A 13,155-nucleotide genomic window follows, 5' to 3' on the forward strand; every position below is an offset into this window, starting at 1 on the left:
TGACAGGGGAAGCTCTGGGAGGAGCACTGCGGGGGCACAGAAGGGAGCTGGCAGCAGGAAGCAGTGGCTTAAACCAGCTGCACATGCAGAAAGCAGGTGTGTTCCCCACTCCAGCATCGCTAGCTCTGACCTGCTGCCTGCGTGAGCCTCAGAGCATTCCTGCCCCAGCTTCCACAACCACCCCTGCCCTCCCCACACCACCTCCTCACAGCAAAGCCTTTGCGGGATGCCACAGGCCACCGCACCCGTCAGAAGGAATCTCCATCTCCCTGCCACCGCCGCCGGCAACCCAGCTCCTCCACACAGAGCAGAGGCCCAGTGAGACAGAAAACTCGAGCAACGGGTAACAAAGAAAGGCCACCGCCAGCCCACAACATCATCCAGGACCAGAGAGGCACATGGGACCCTGCCATGCAGGATCAGCAATTCTCCAGCTTTTCAATGGCACCAACAAGATTAGAGTCCCAGCCACAGCCAGCGGATGCGCTGGCAGGGGCCACCGGACATGGCTAGGTCTCCGAGCCAAGGCACCACCATGCAAAGCTATTCACAATAAGGGCAAGCATCTCCCTGTGCTAGCAACAGGACTGTCAGAGAGCAAAGACAGGCGGCTTCCTGACACCCAAGTGGCCTGGCCCCAGCAGGCAGTCAGCTTGCTGCTACAGCATTTCAGCTGCTTCAAGAAGGAAGCATCTCCTGGCTCTTACCCACCAGCCTCACTGCTCCTGGTCTCAGGCTGCCCACACTGCAGGAGGAAGTTCCCCGCATCCAGCCAGAGAGCAGGGCCCCATCAGGTTATGAAGACCCATAGCACGAAGCCATCTCTGCCCCAAAGCAGTCACAATCCAAATGAACGACATGGCCAGGAGGGGAAACTGAGGCAGAGAGCAAGGCAAATGGCTTGTCTGTGGTCCTGCAGGACAACAGCAAGGCAAGGAACTACAAACGTGCTGAATTCACACTCAGCTGCAGCTGCCTCCATTGTTGGAGGCAACAAATCTGAGCTGCCCTGAAAGCAGAGGTTCAACACCGTAAGAGATCAGCAGGATCCGCTGCTCCGACCTCTCCTGTACAACAAACAGGAGAAATTCACTTAGCAACTCCTGAACCAAGGTCCCAACTCAATCTGCAAGCAATGGACTCTGTCCCACATCCACCCAGCTAGTCCAATAGCAGTGCCCCTCACACAGATACAGCCTGTGCAGCAGACAGCAGCGGGTGACAGAATCTGTGACCAAACGGTGGTCCTGTCCTCGAACAACCTACTTTGTCCCACTTAGCACTGCATGCAGCCATCCTAAGGACTGCCCCCCAGGAAGCTGTCCTGGCCCCTCTGTGCACAGGAAGGCTCAGCTGCAGCCCAACTGGTCCTGGCTTCACTTCCCAGCTACTCACCCCAGGTGCACCCCCACTCCCTGTCATAACAAGCTGCTTCCCTGGGGCCCAAGCCATTCTGGGCTGTGCTCATTAGCAATTCAGCCCCCTTGGAGCCTCAGATGGGAGAGGTCGGGAGGCAGCGTCAGCATGTAAAAAAGTAGCTAGCGTCACTCGCTTGGAAGCTGGCACCGAGCCCCTCAGCCACAACCTGCAGCTCCTGCTAAGCCAACCCGGTCCCTCATCTACCAATTTCAGACTCCTCCACCCTGCAACTCTACCTGTGGTGGGTCCAGCTCTCCTAGCCCCAGTCCTCCCTGGACCCCAGATGACCAGCAAAGCCGCGTGCTGCGACGTGAACAAACAAGGCCAGGTAATTCCAGAGCTCTCCAACACAAAGACCGGAACGCAAACCCAGGGGCAGAGGGGAGCAACTACAGCACAGACCAGATCCCATGGAAGCAGAGACATGCAGTCAGCGCGCGCTCTCTTGTGGGCTCCTACCCTCTCCCCATATCTTGCCCTAGTGCATCATTAGTGTCTCTGGAATTGCCCCGAGAACAAAGCCTCTTGCGCTGCCTCTCCTGGGAGGAGAAGCTGCCGGCACAGGGAGGCACTTAAGCCACTAATGGCAGAGCGCTCGCAGTCTAGTCACAACCGGGCGGCTGCGCTCTGCTCTCGGGCGGCCGGGAATTAGAGGCGCCCAGGCAGAGATGCACGCGGATCTTCCTGTCTTCCTAACCATCTGCCATGGGCCCTTTAGCAGGCTGGAGCACAGCTCTGAGTACAAACCAACAGCGTTCCCTCCTCGGATCAATACGTCTCCCGCAGCTGGGCCCCAGGGGAGGTTGCCTCTCTTGCTCACGCACGCCTCCCCTAGTAACCCAGCAGGAACATGGGATTCGAGCCTTCAGAAAGCCCAGCCACCACTTCCTTCCCTCCCCCTTCAGCCAGGAACAACTCCAGCTGGCAGGCCTTTGGGGGCTCTCCAAGCAGCTCCCCCCACAGTGCGAGCTCCCAGTTTCCAATAAGGACATGTGAACCAACGTTGGCCATTAGCTCATCCTGAGAGTCCCTGAAGCTCCTTGCTAACACGAGCCTCCTAACGAGGTTTCCGCGGCCCCGGGACATTCCCGAGCAGCCCTCTCCATCTCACACAAGGCTTTGTTATCCCCTCCTCTCTTTCCTTTCCACACAGCCCTCTTCCCCGCTGGAGGCCTGGCTCAGCTCCCCCAAACCGCAGGCGCTCCTGCCTTCAGAGATGCCGATGGGAATGCGCCCTCGGAAGTCAAACCAGCACTCGGACCCACTCTCCTCTCCACGTTGTCGCCCCACTGCAGAGCCCGGGCTGAACTGCCCTCGGTGGAGATGGCTTGGGAAAGCTGGAAGCAGCGAGACAACTCGAGAGCTCGTGGAGTCTGGCTCAACCACAGGACGGGAGAGAGAGAGAAATGTCTGAACCGGGTCCAAGAGCAACAAAACAAAGAGAGGGGAAACGAGGGGAAACGATGTTTCAGGAGAGTAACAGGCTTTGTTTTAACACAGGAAGGGCCAACGGCATCCAATCAAAACAGGCGTGTACACACACATTTAAAGGCTGTGTGCACATGACATTTCATACAACACAGCTAGCCCAGCCAGGGCCAAGAAGAGGTGCGAGGCCTTTCAGATGCAGCAGAAACTCCTGGTACAGAGCGATACTGGGACAGCGCTCTCTTCTAGGTCCGTGGTTCAAATCCAGCCTGGGTCAAGGGCAGACAGGCAATGTTGATGTTTGATGGCCATGCACAGAGGAAATACAACCAGGGTTTCAGCCCCTTGGGGATGTGTGTCCACATTGCACAGGACACTGTCAAACTCCAGGGCAGAAAAAGGGCCCAGGGGACATGGCTCCCCCCTTGCAACTCCCACTGCAGGCCAGGCCGAAGACCCAATGCCAGGGAGGGCACGTGGAAGAAACACTTGTCTCTACTGCCTGCCAAACCAACACCTTTCAGGCACAGAGACCCACTAATAAGAATGAAAGTAGCTGTAAGAGCCCAGCCCCCTGCCCACAGCATGAGAGAGAAGGAACTGGCTGTGTATCATGCTGCAACGTGGCACACTGCGATGTATTGCGACTGGGCTCACTTCCACACCATGTAGCCTGGTCTCTCAAAACAGCTCCGTAGCAGCCGGGACAGAACTCCCTCCCGAAGCTAAAGGTGATTCCCCCTCGACTGTTAGTGGCATGAGTGACCCCATCCAAAAAGCAATGGCACCCACGCCACACAGTCAGTAACTGCAAAGGGGAAGCGGTGGACCGGACCGGGAGTCAGGAGACTTGGCCCCCCTGATCCTGTTACAACAGAAAGGTGCCTAAGCACAGTCCCATCCCACCAGCTCACATCCCTGTCAAACTTAAAAAGCACTGCTAAGTGTGGGTAGGGTCCAGCCCTGGGAGTCTACGTACCACTCTGCAGCTAGTCTATGGCATCAGCCCAGGCAGGTCGTTTCCTGGGGGCTCCATTTTCCTCCCCACTTCCATTTAGCCATCAAGGCTCAAGGCACTCCAGGGCAGGGACTCTTTCTAAGTGTGTGAGTGGCTTCTAATGCAAGGCCCCGTCCTCCGCTGCGGCCTCACAAAGCTGCCATGACATTCATAACGTGTCATTGCTGCCCAGCTCCACTCCGGGTTCGGAGGGCTCCCGACACTCCCGCTCCCAACACGCAGTAATCCCGCGGATCTCCCTCCTGCGTTCTCTGTGCATCTGCTCCCACGTTCCTTCCCGACCACGTCAGCCTGTAAAACAGGTTCTCCACTTTAGAAGAGATGCCCACCAGAGAGCACAGCCCCCTCCCACCCACAACACCCCAAAGGAAGCAAGGTAACTGCCGCGGATCAGGACCTCCAATTAGGAACTACAGACGGATGCATAAAAAATTTTTTTTTTTTTTTAAATCAGGGCTCCTGTTTTCATGCCAACACTTCTAGGAATAAAACTGACTGAAGAGGAGCCGGGGGTGGAGGGAGGTGTGACATTGCAGCACAGGAGACTTGAGAGAAAATGAATTTTAAACATTTGCTAGAAGGCAGTGGCAGCTCCAACCTCCCCACTGCACACTCCAGCGCTCAGCTTTCAAGAGGGATTAGGGAATCATTCCCTCTTCCACAGAGAATTTAATACAACTCAGCCATTCCCTAGCCCCCACAACCGCAAGGATCTCAAAGCACTTTACACTCATTCATGAGTTCAGCTTCACTATGAACATCACCGGTTACAGTTAAGTGTTATTATCCCATTTTACACAAAGCAAACTCAGAGCGGGGAAGCGAGTTCCTTAAAAGAGCCAAGTCTGATTAATGGACACATCCAGTCTCCAAAAACCACTCCCAAATTTGCACCTGGAATCCAGTCTAGTCCAACCTCTCAATGCCTGAGCTGCTCAGCTCCATCCTGCTGGATTTCTTTAAAGCTGTCTTCAAGGGTCCCCAGTTCCCCTGCTGGTGTCCTTAGAGCAGGGAAGAAACTAACCAAGACTAGAGAGGAAAAGCAAAACCATCTACAGAAAAAGTGCCCATAAACGCACAAAGGAGACAAATGTATTTCTGTTACACTTGCCTTAGGTGTTATCTGTAACTAGGGCAAGTTCTCAGAGCAACAGTGTCTAGTTAACCAGTCAGTCCTTTCTGTGGAGACTGTGAGATCCAGACAGCAAATGCTCTAAAACATTTTCCCACACTGGTCCATAGGCACCACTGCCCTGCCTCTAACCTTGACCCCAGACAGGCCACAAACTCCCAATGCACCCTATTTCAGCTACGGCAAATATCACATGGGAAAGTTTCCTCCCTACCCCCAGCTGGGGAGAAGCGTGCTTTCTGGCTCTTTGACTGACTGCACCTTGCAGGCCAATGAGACTACTTCAGTGTTTAAAGCAAAGCGTGTGCGCTTCAGGTTTTTTTCTGCATCGGGGCCTGAACACCCAGCTACACAGCTCTTTAAAACCCAAGCCCTAGTTACCACCAGCATAGGATCACATGCTGGAGATGGAGGAGATCCCAAAGTCGGCTCATATGCTAAAGGCTGAGATTACTCTCTGCAAACAGCATGAAAACAAGCCTCTGCCTAACCTTACGCATTGTGGACTACAGCTCTGCTTTGGTGAACTCCTAAGAAAACATGAATCACTCAACACTTATCAGTTCAAAACACTCGTGCAATTAACAAGATTTTTTTTTTCCTCCAGTATAATTATATACATTTTAATGCAATTACCACCCCTGTATTTTGTACATTAAACAGTAGGCAACCAAAGGGGGAGAGAGAGAGACGCTTTATTTTTCTTGGCTGAGCATTCCTGGAAATAATAGTATATTGCAAAACTGCCTTGCCTGGAGGGTTTATCTTTACAAGAAAAGAAAAGGGGGGAAGGAAGAAATAAGAGAGGGGGTGATAGGAAGACATAGAGGGAAGAGAATTAGAAATTGTAAGGCCAGTATATCCTGATCCGCTCCCTCCCCTCCCCATTGTACAAGCACACAGATGCATTGGTAAGGGGCCCACATTTGTTCCCAATAGTAAAACCCCAATCCAATGACTGGCTGTCCATCCATCCACCCAGTCCCCTAGCTGGGGTCATTAGGCAGATGAAAGTTCCCGAGCTCTGGCCAGCAGTGTGGTTAGCAAAGCGTGACTCAAGTGCCGAAATTGGATTACGACTTCTCTGCGGTCTCCTTGCCAAGGTGGCTGGCAGATGGAGGGAGGCAAGGAAAGGAAAGGGTGAAAGGTGGGAAGCCAGCAGGCTGTGATGGGAGCTGACAGACACTGGGCAGCCCCAGTGGGGCTGCTACAACGGAGTCAGATAACATCACAGGCGGGAAAGAATAGTATTGGCCACCATTGGAGAGTGCCAGCAGCAGCCACGGCCAAGGGACATCTCACAGGCACACAGAGCTCTGCAGGGACCTTGCTGACAGGGTCAGGAAGAGGCAGCTGCTCTCGTATCTCGCATCACCTATTCCCCATCACAGCACAATTGCCCTCTATCCCCCCATACTGGCAGTACAAAGTGGGAAACCTGAGCAAGAAATACAGGACAGCAGGAGGCAAACGCGGGTCTTCCTAGTCCTAGTGCCATGCCCAGACTCCAGAGCAATCACTAAACCAACGCACAGTCCCGTCAATCCAAATTACGCTCTGCTCGATTCAGACACCAACACTGTTCAGGAAGGATTCAGTTAGTGCCGAGACCGACGTGGGGCGTGCACAGAGCTGTAGATCAGAGATGAACATTGCTCCCTTCCTTACAATGCCCTAGTGTCTCCAGGACCAGCATCCACCACCCGCCCAGGAGTTAGTGTAAAACACTTGGCATGTATACTGTATAGCACCTCTCATTCCAGGATAAGTAGGGAGGGAGAAACAGGGGGAGAAAACCCATTTTAATTTGGGCTTTGACAGTCTAGACACAGCAATTTTAAGCTCGGCTTATGCCTTTCATCAGATAAGGAACAAGGGCGCGGCTTGACTACTGCTTTTCATGCTCATCCTAAAGGAAGGAGATGGTGGGGGTCGAATGGGCAAATGCACGTCTCCAAATAAGACAGACACCTGATACATCAGGGGCTGGGAGAAGGGGGAAAGGATAAAGGAGGCTGGGATCATGCAGCAGTGTAAGGGCAAGGCTGTCCCAGTGGCCCCCTCCCTCATTTATTCCCAAATGACTGACCCCACTCCAGGCAACGACTTGCCGTAGTAACAGGGCCAGAGGCCTTTGCAGGGCTGGCGTCTATTTTGGCCTGCCAAGCATTAGACGCGGTTTTGCTGCACCATCTCTCCGGGGTGGCCTGGTGCCGAGGTAGGGCTGCTGGCTCTGCACAAAGCCATCAGGATTCATTTCTTAGTTAGCACTTGGACTCCGTGGGGCACGTGACATTTGCTCAAACAAGGCTCCCAGATGCGTCCGGATGAACAAGTTGTCTGCGCTGACACGGCTTTACCACTGTGTGCACTGCGTTCGCTACGCCAAGGCACGGGCTCGGGCTTGTCTGGGAGAGTCAGGGCAGAGCAGGATCGTTCCTGCTGGCCAGAGCTAGAAAGGGAAGCTATTTATAATGCAGCAGCACCCAGAACGTGCCATGTTCTGTATGGAGGAAGACACAGTCCCTGTATTGAAGCAGATTCTGATGCCAAAAGACATCGTGTACCTAATCCACACAGATTCTAACCATTCTCTGCTTCCACCAGCTCCGGTGCTCGGCACCTTCAAAAAAAAATAAATCAGACTCCAAAAATATCAGCAGCCCCTTCTAAACTAAACACTGCCTCCTTCATGCTCCCCTCCTCCCTCCCCCATCTCTGCCACAGGCCAGTGCAGCTTGCTCATGAGAAGTGAAGGAGCCCTATCACTTGGAGGCCTTTGCCAGCTGGATACTTAAAAGCATCACAGAAGTGGGTCTAGACACCGTTCAGAGGTTGCTATGCCAAGTTACCACATGCAGCAATTGGAACTCTAGACCCTCCACAGGCTTTACAGCTGGTGGGGCTTGCAACCCAGAGCGCAACGTGGTGCAAACACAGAGCCCCGGGCAAGAGATCACCACAAGGACAGGGGATGGCAGTGCTTATCTCCCACAATGTCGGGTGGAGGATGTAGGAAGAGAGGAAAACCAGAGCAGACGGAAGCCCAGAGTGATGAATCACAGGAACTGAGACCACAAGTGACAGCTCTCCCTACAGCCATCACGACTCACAAGAGAGGGTGGCTGCACTGCCCATTCCTGCCAGCCCCCGGCATGCACCCCCTTGGTATGCAGGTGTAAGTTACACCACACAGCGGACATGAAGTACGAGGGAACCCACCACAGGCACAAACCCAAGAAACATGGAAGCATTCAGGATTCCCAGGCACTGCACAGATCCTGCAGGGCCCAGCTCTGCACCTAGACAATCCTCACCTCTCAGCTGCAAGTTTCACAACGCTCTGCCCCCGCTATGGCACAAGTGAGGAGCGGGTCAGACACCCCCTAAGCCACCCTAGGCCTGCAGAACAAACACGCACAATTTCCCTCATCAGCCTGGAGCAAAGGACTGGATTCTGCTCTCAGGACACCACCATGAAACAGGAAGCAATCGAAAAGTAAGAACTGGTGAAGCCGAGCAACGGAGCACCAGGCAGCTGTAAAGTCTCTTTCCGATCTCCCTCTCCGTTGTGGAGGCAGGGTGACTGGCTGCATTAGCTTAAATCAGGCCCAGAGGGAGGGAGGGAGGCATGGCCGCAGCACAGAAAGGACAGGCACGAGCCCCGAATACCCCCAACCAGCCAGGCAGTGTAAATCGGCGACAGAACGCCAGCCCGAAGCCCTGCCGGGCACCCCTCTGTCTCACCACCGCCGGAGTCCATTTCAGGGCCCTCTCCCTCCAACACAAGGGCTGCATCGCACAGAGAAGCAATTCCTCATTCCTGTCCCCCCCCATCGCAGCCCGAGCGCTCAGGCGCTTGCCACCTTCCACACCCAGCCCCAACCCCTACCAGCATGACAAAAAGGCCGAGCGGGTAAAACTTTAGGCCCTCTCCCATCCCTCCCCACGACAAAGCTCAGCGCATAACTGAGCTGCCTCCAGTATCGGCATCTTACTGTGCTACCAAAAATACAATAAAGAATAGCATTGGAACGCAACTGCCACAAGAGAAAGCCCAAACCAGGAACAGCAAAACCACGCTGTCATTTCTTTAAGGCTCCACCGGAGAAGATAAAAACCACAAATACCCGTCCAGATCAGCGTCCACTGGGACCTTAATCAGAATAGACAGATCGCTTCAACTTCTCTATTTAAGGGAAGAGACAGGGAGCATTCAAATACCATACGGTTCTACGCTGGGATGTGCCGGATTCTCTTCCCCGCTGCTTCCTAGCGTATCGCTCTGCTACATGATCACATATTTTGGATCCAAACTTCTTTCCCACCCCCGCAGGCGGGTATTGTCTCGCTCCCGGTAGCACTGTAATTTACTAATATCAGACGACTGGAACTATGCAAACAGTCAGATGCAAAAAAAAAACCCCTTCTCTCTCTGTAACCACTTCAGAAATGATCTCCGCATCATCCTGGCGTTTTCTGCCCTGACGCTTTTCCGTTGGCTTCTGTACTCTACATATTTGCACTGCATTTGGTCATCAGTATCTTGAGATGGAGAAAGAGAGAGAGAGGGAGAGAGAGACCCGGAGTCACTTGTTTTTACCCACTGAGTCTATACAAAGGACCTTGAAATTGTTCAGGAAGCAATTAGATGCTGTTCGGAGGAAAACGGTGTTTTCAAATGGATAACCTCTGATGGAGTCAATAGCCTTTTTCTCCTCCCTTTTACATCCCCTTCACAAGAGGGATGAAATGTTTTCCTTCCAGCCAAAGGTCAATAACATGCTTCTCTCCAGAACGCTCCCCGTAAAGGGACTGCGCCTGGGCATGAAGAAGAGCCTCCTCCATGCAGCTCAGCCTCCCAACTTTCCTCCCCTCCAGGCCCACAATGGAAGAGGATCGTCATGAATATTCATTTCCGTGTGAGCAGGGTGGATTTTTGCTTGTTCCTCCCTCCCATGGGGGGTAGGGAGAGTTAACCAGGAAGGTTAATGCCTGCCTGTCCTCCCAGATCCAGCGCTTCTTTAACCAGTGACCTTTGTGTTAAGTTCTGCGCACACACGTACACATCTGTACACACCACCTCTCCTCCCCCCGGCTCGCAGCCTGGACTCGGGAGAGGAGACAGGATCACACGGAGGGGAGAGCCCAGGACAAGATCCCAAGTATCACAGGGATCTCAAACCTTTCGTGCTGCAGAGCCTATGCAGGTCTCTCCACACCGCCAACAGAGTGGGGAAGGGAAGGTGGGCAGGGAAATCACAGGCAGACGGAGAGCTAATCACCCTGCACCTTAATAATAAAAGGCTACACACACAGAGCCCCCCAACACACACACCGTCCCCACCCAATACAGCCCCCCGCAAACGCACGCACACACCCCAGGCACCGAGCGACGGGATGTCCCCGGGCACTGCCTGTGGCTCGGATCCGAGCCCCGCCAGAGACGCTGGATGCCGCCTGCCTCCAGCACCCTCTCCCCGGCCCTGGCTGTCACCCTCGCAGCCCAGCTGGGAGCCAGCCGGCCTTAACCCTTGCACCCTAATCTCCCCCCCCACCCCCTTTGCACCCTTTCCAAGCCACCAGGGAAGCCCAGTCCCTGCAGAGATCCCAGCCCCCAGCAGCGCCAGTGTGTGCGGAGGAGCTGCTTCCTGGGGCAGGGAGACGGGCTCGGCTGGGCAGCCCCTGCCCCTGCCCCTGCCCCTGCCCCGAGCGGGGGCAAACTTCTCCCCTTTCCACCCACGGGGGAGAAACTGCTGGGACTCCCCCCATGCACACACACATACACCCATGCACATATGCCTGCACACACACCCATGCACACCAATGCACACACACACACATGCCTGCACACACGCACACCCCGCCAGCAGCCTCCCCTGCCTGCCCAGCCCTGCTGCATCCGCGCTGCCACAGCTGCCCGCTCCCCCCTGCCGCCGCCGCCGCCGCCGCCGGGGCGCGGGGATCTCCGCTTCCCCGGGCCGGGCCGGGCCGGGCTGGGATGGCCCCGCGCAGGGAAGCTGCTGCAGCCACATGCGGAGCCGCTGCAGCCCGCGGGCGGGCACTGCCGCACTCACTCACCGCGGCCGCCGGGCGAGGCGCGGAGCGGAGCGGAGCGGGGCGCGGAGCGGAGCGGAGCGGAGCGGAGCAGAGCCCGGGGCTGGAGCCGAGCGGCGCGGCGCGGAGCGGAGCCGAGCAGAGCGCGGCGCCGGCGGGACTGCTCCAGCCTCGCTCTGAGCGGGCGCCTCGCCCCGCCCCCGCCCCGCGCACGCGCCGCCGCGCCGCTCGCCTGCAGGGGGCGCCCCGCGCTGCGCTGCCGGGCCGGGGGCGGGGCCGAGGGCGGGGGCGGGGCCGAGGCGCCTCTTAAAGGGGCCGCGCCTTAAACGGGCGACGCTCGCGGAACGAGCCGGTGTCACGGTCATGGGGCAGCTAAATGCCTGGGGATGACGGTGGTGTGGGGGGGACGCAAAGCAGCCCTTAGGAGCCGTGGCCGGGCAAAGATGGGGAAACTGAGGCACGGGGGTCAAGTGACTGCCCATGGTCCTGCATGGGAGCACCCAGGAGCCCCCTGCTCCCCAGCCTGCGCACTGCCCCCCAGGTCTAGACACAGCCCAGGGTCCTCCCTCTCCCACCGTTCCTCCCGCCTGGCCCCTGGGCCCCGCGTGGTTCGCACACGAGCCGTGGGGTCACCAGCGGCGCCCGCATCCCCCACCGCAGGGCGCAGAGACACTCGACGTTGCACGGGGCCCGCACTACCCGGGAGGGTTTGCTCTGCTTGCACCTCCCCGGCCCGGGCACAAGGGAAACGTGCGTGTGGGTCGCGGGCTGGACGGCGTGAATTTGCATCGCGCCAGCTGAGGAGGGTCCCGGTGCCTTTTGCAAGCCATTACCCTGCTCGACCAGGCTGGAGCCGCCCCCCAGATATTCAAGGGAGGGCGATGGAGACCCCAGGAAGTGGTGTGGGTCAGTCAAGGTCACGCTGGCCTGGTCAAGGTCATTTTGCCTTGCCCAAGAACGAATGTGGGCCAGGACTACAGCCCCAGCACACTTCGCACTAGTGACCCAGCTCTACCTGCCTGGACCACTTCTCATCGCCCAGGTGTTCGGAGATGCGCAGCAGAGCAGAGCACCCAGGGGCATGCAGGCCAATGGCAGCGGGCACAGGGAATGGTGCCCAAGGCTTAGGGCCACCCCAGAAGGCAAAGCAGAGAGGATCCGGCCCGAAAAGTGCCCTTGGGAGGGGCACAGCAGCCCTCAGAGCCCTTCCCCTGGTAGCACAGCAGAAGCACGGATGCCGCAGCTGCGTGAAGGTGCCTGGGCACAGCTGGCGCTATAGACGCCGACACTGTTAGAGCAAAGCAACCGTTCTGCATGCAGGTGGAGAGCGGGGATAGCTGCCAAATAGAGGAGACAAAAAAAAAAAAATTGAGAAGGGAAAGGAAAATGAAACAGCCTTGGCAAGCAGGCTAAGCCCCAAGCGGGCAGGAAGGCAGTGGTGGATAGGGTCTTCACCTACGGGGTGCCACTCTTGGCTGGTTCATAATGCCCAAGGACTGGGTTGAGCCCTCCAAGGTGCAGATCCACAGGCAGGGCTTTGGGGCAGGACAGCTGGCCAGCGTCTCCCAGGGGATGGTACCAGAGGGGTGGGATTTGCTCCTGCTTCCATACAGACAAGACAGCCAGCGGTTCTGCACTCTTGGGAGAGGGAGCCTGGTGGCTCTTCAGTGGGAAGGAGACGCAGAAGGTGCCAGGGAGGCATTAACTCTTGGGTGGTCCAGACAAGGGAGCAGGGATGGGAGTGACAGGCAATGCCAGCTCCTGCCACCATCCCCTGTTACAGTGGCATTGGGGGACGTGGAATGCAGCATATGTGAGGGGTCAGTCCTCTACCTCCCTGGTAGTCATGGGGTCAGTCCTCTACCTCCCTGGTACTTGTACTTGCTGTCTGTCAGACCCTCATACCTATAAGAAGTTGTCAGCTGCCCTCTCTGGTGCTGCCACCATAGCCAGAGAGAATCCTGGTCTGGCAGGCAGAGCCTGCTCGACTCATCCCGCTGTGGAGGGAACCGAGGGCTGAGGGGAGACGGTGGCTGCCTGTCCAGGCTCCCCAGGAGTGGGCACAGCTCTGAGGTACAAGAAGAGCTGGAAAGCAGCTTCC

At 56.4% G+C, this 13,155-nt stretch overlaps 1 protein-coding gene across 3 annotated transcripts in view; it reads right to left on the bottom strand.

The window, feature by feature from the left end:
* The window catches only part of PLXNA1 (plexin A1), a 239,455-nt gene extending 228,231 nt beyond the window's left edge, over positions 1-11,224 (bottom strand). The window contains exon 1 of one of the 3 annotated variants that reach the window (XM_059715601.1): positions 11,079-11,224. The gene's annotated coding sequence lies outside the window, so the exon portion shown is untranslated. Of the gene's footprint in view, positions 1-9,221; positions 9,847-11,078 lie in introns of those variants that run through there. The other 2 variants (XM_014605745.3, XM_059715602.1) reach the window with 2 other exon arrangements.
* Positions 11,225-13,155: the final 1,931 nt, after the last annotated feature.

The sequence above is a fragment of the Alligator mississippiensis genome, chromosome 12 (genome assembly GCF_030867095.1).
Source record: "Alligator mississippiensis isolate rAllMis1 chromosome 12, rAllMis1, whole genome shotgun sequence".
Lineage (NCBI taxonomy): Eukaryota > Metazoa > Chordata > Crocodylia > Alligatoridae > Alligator > Alligator mississippiensis.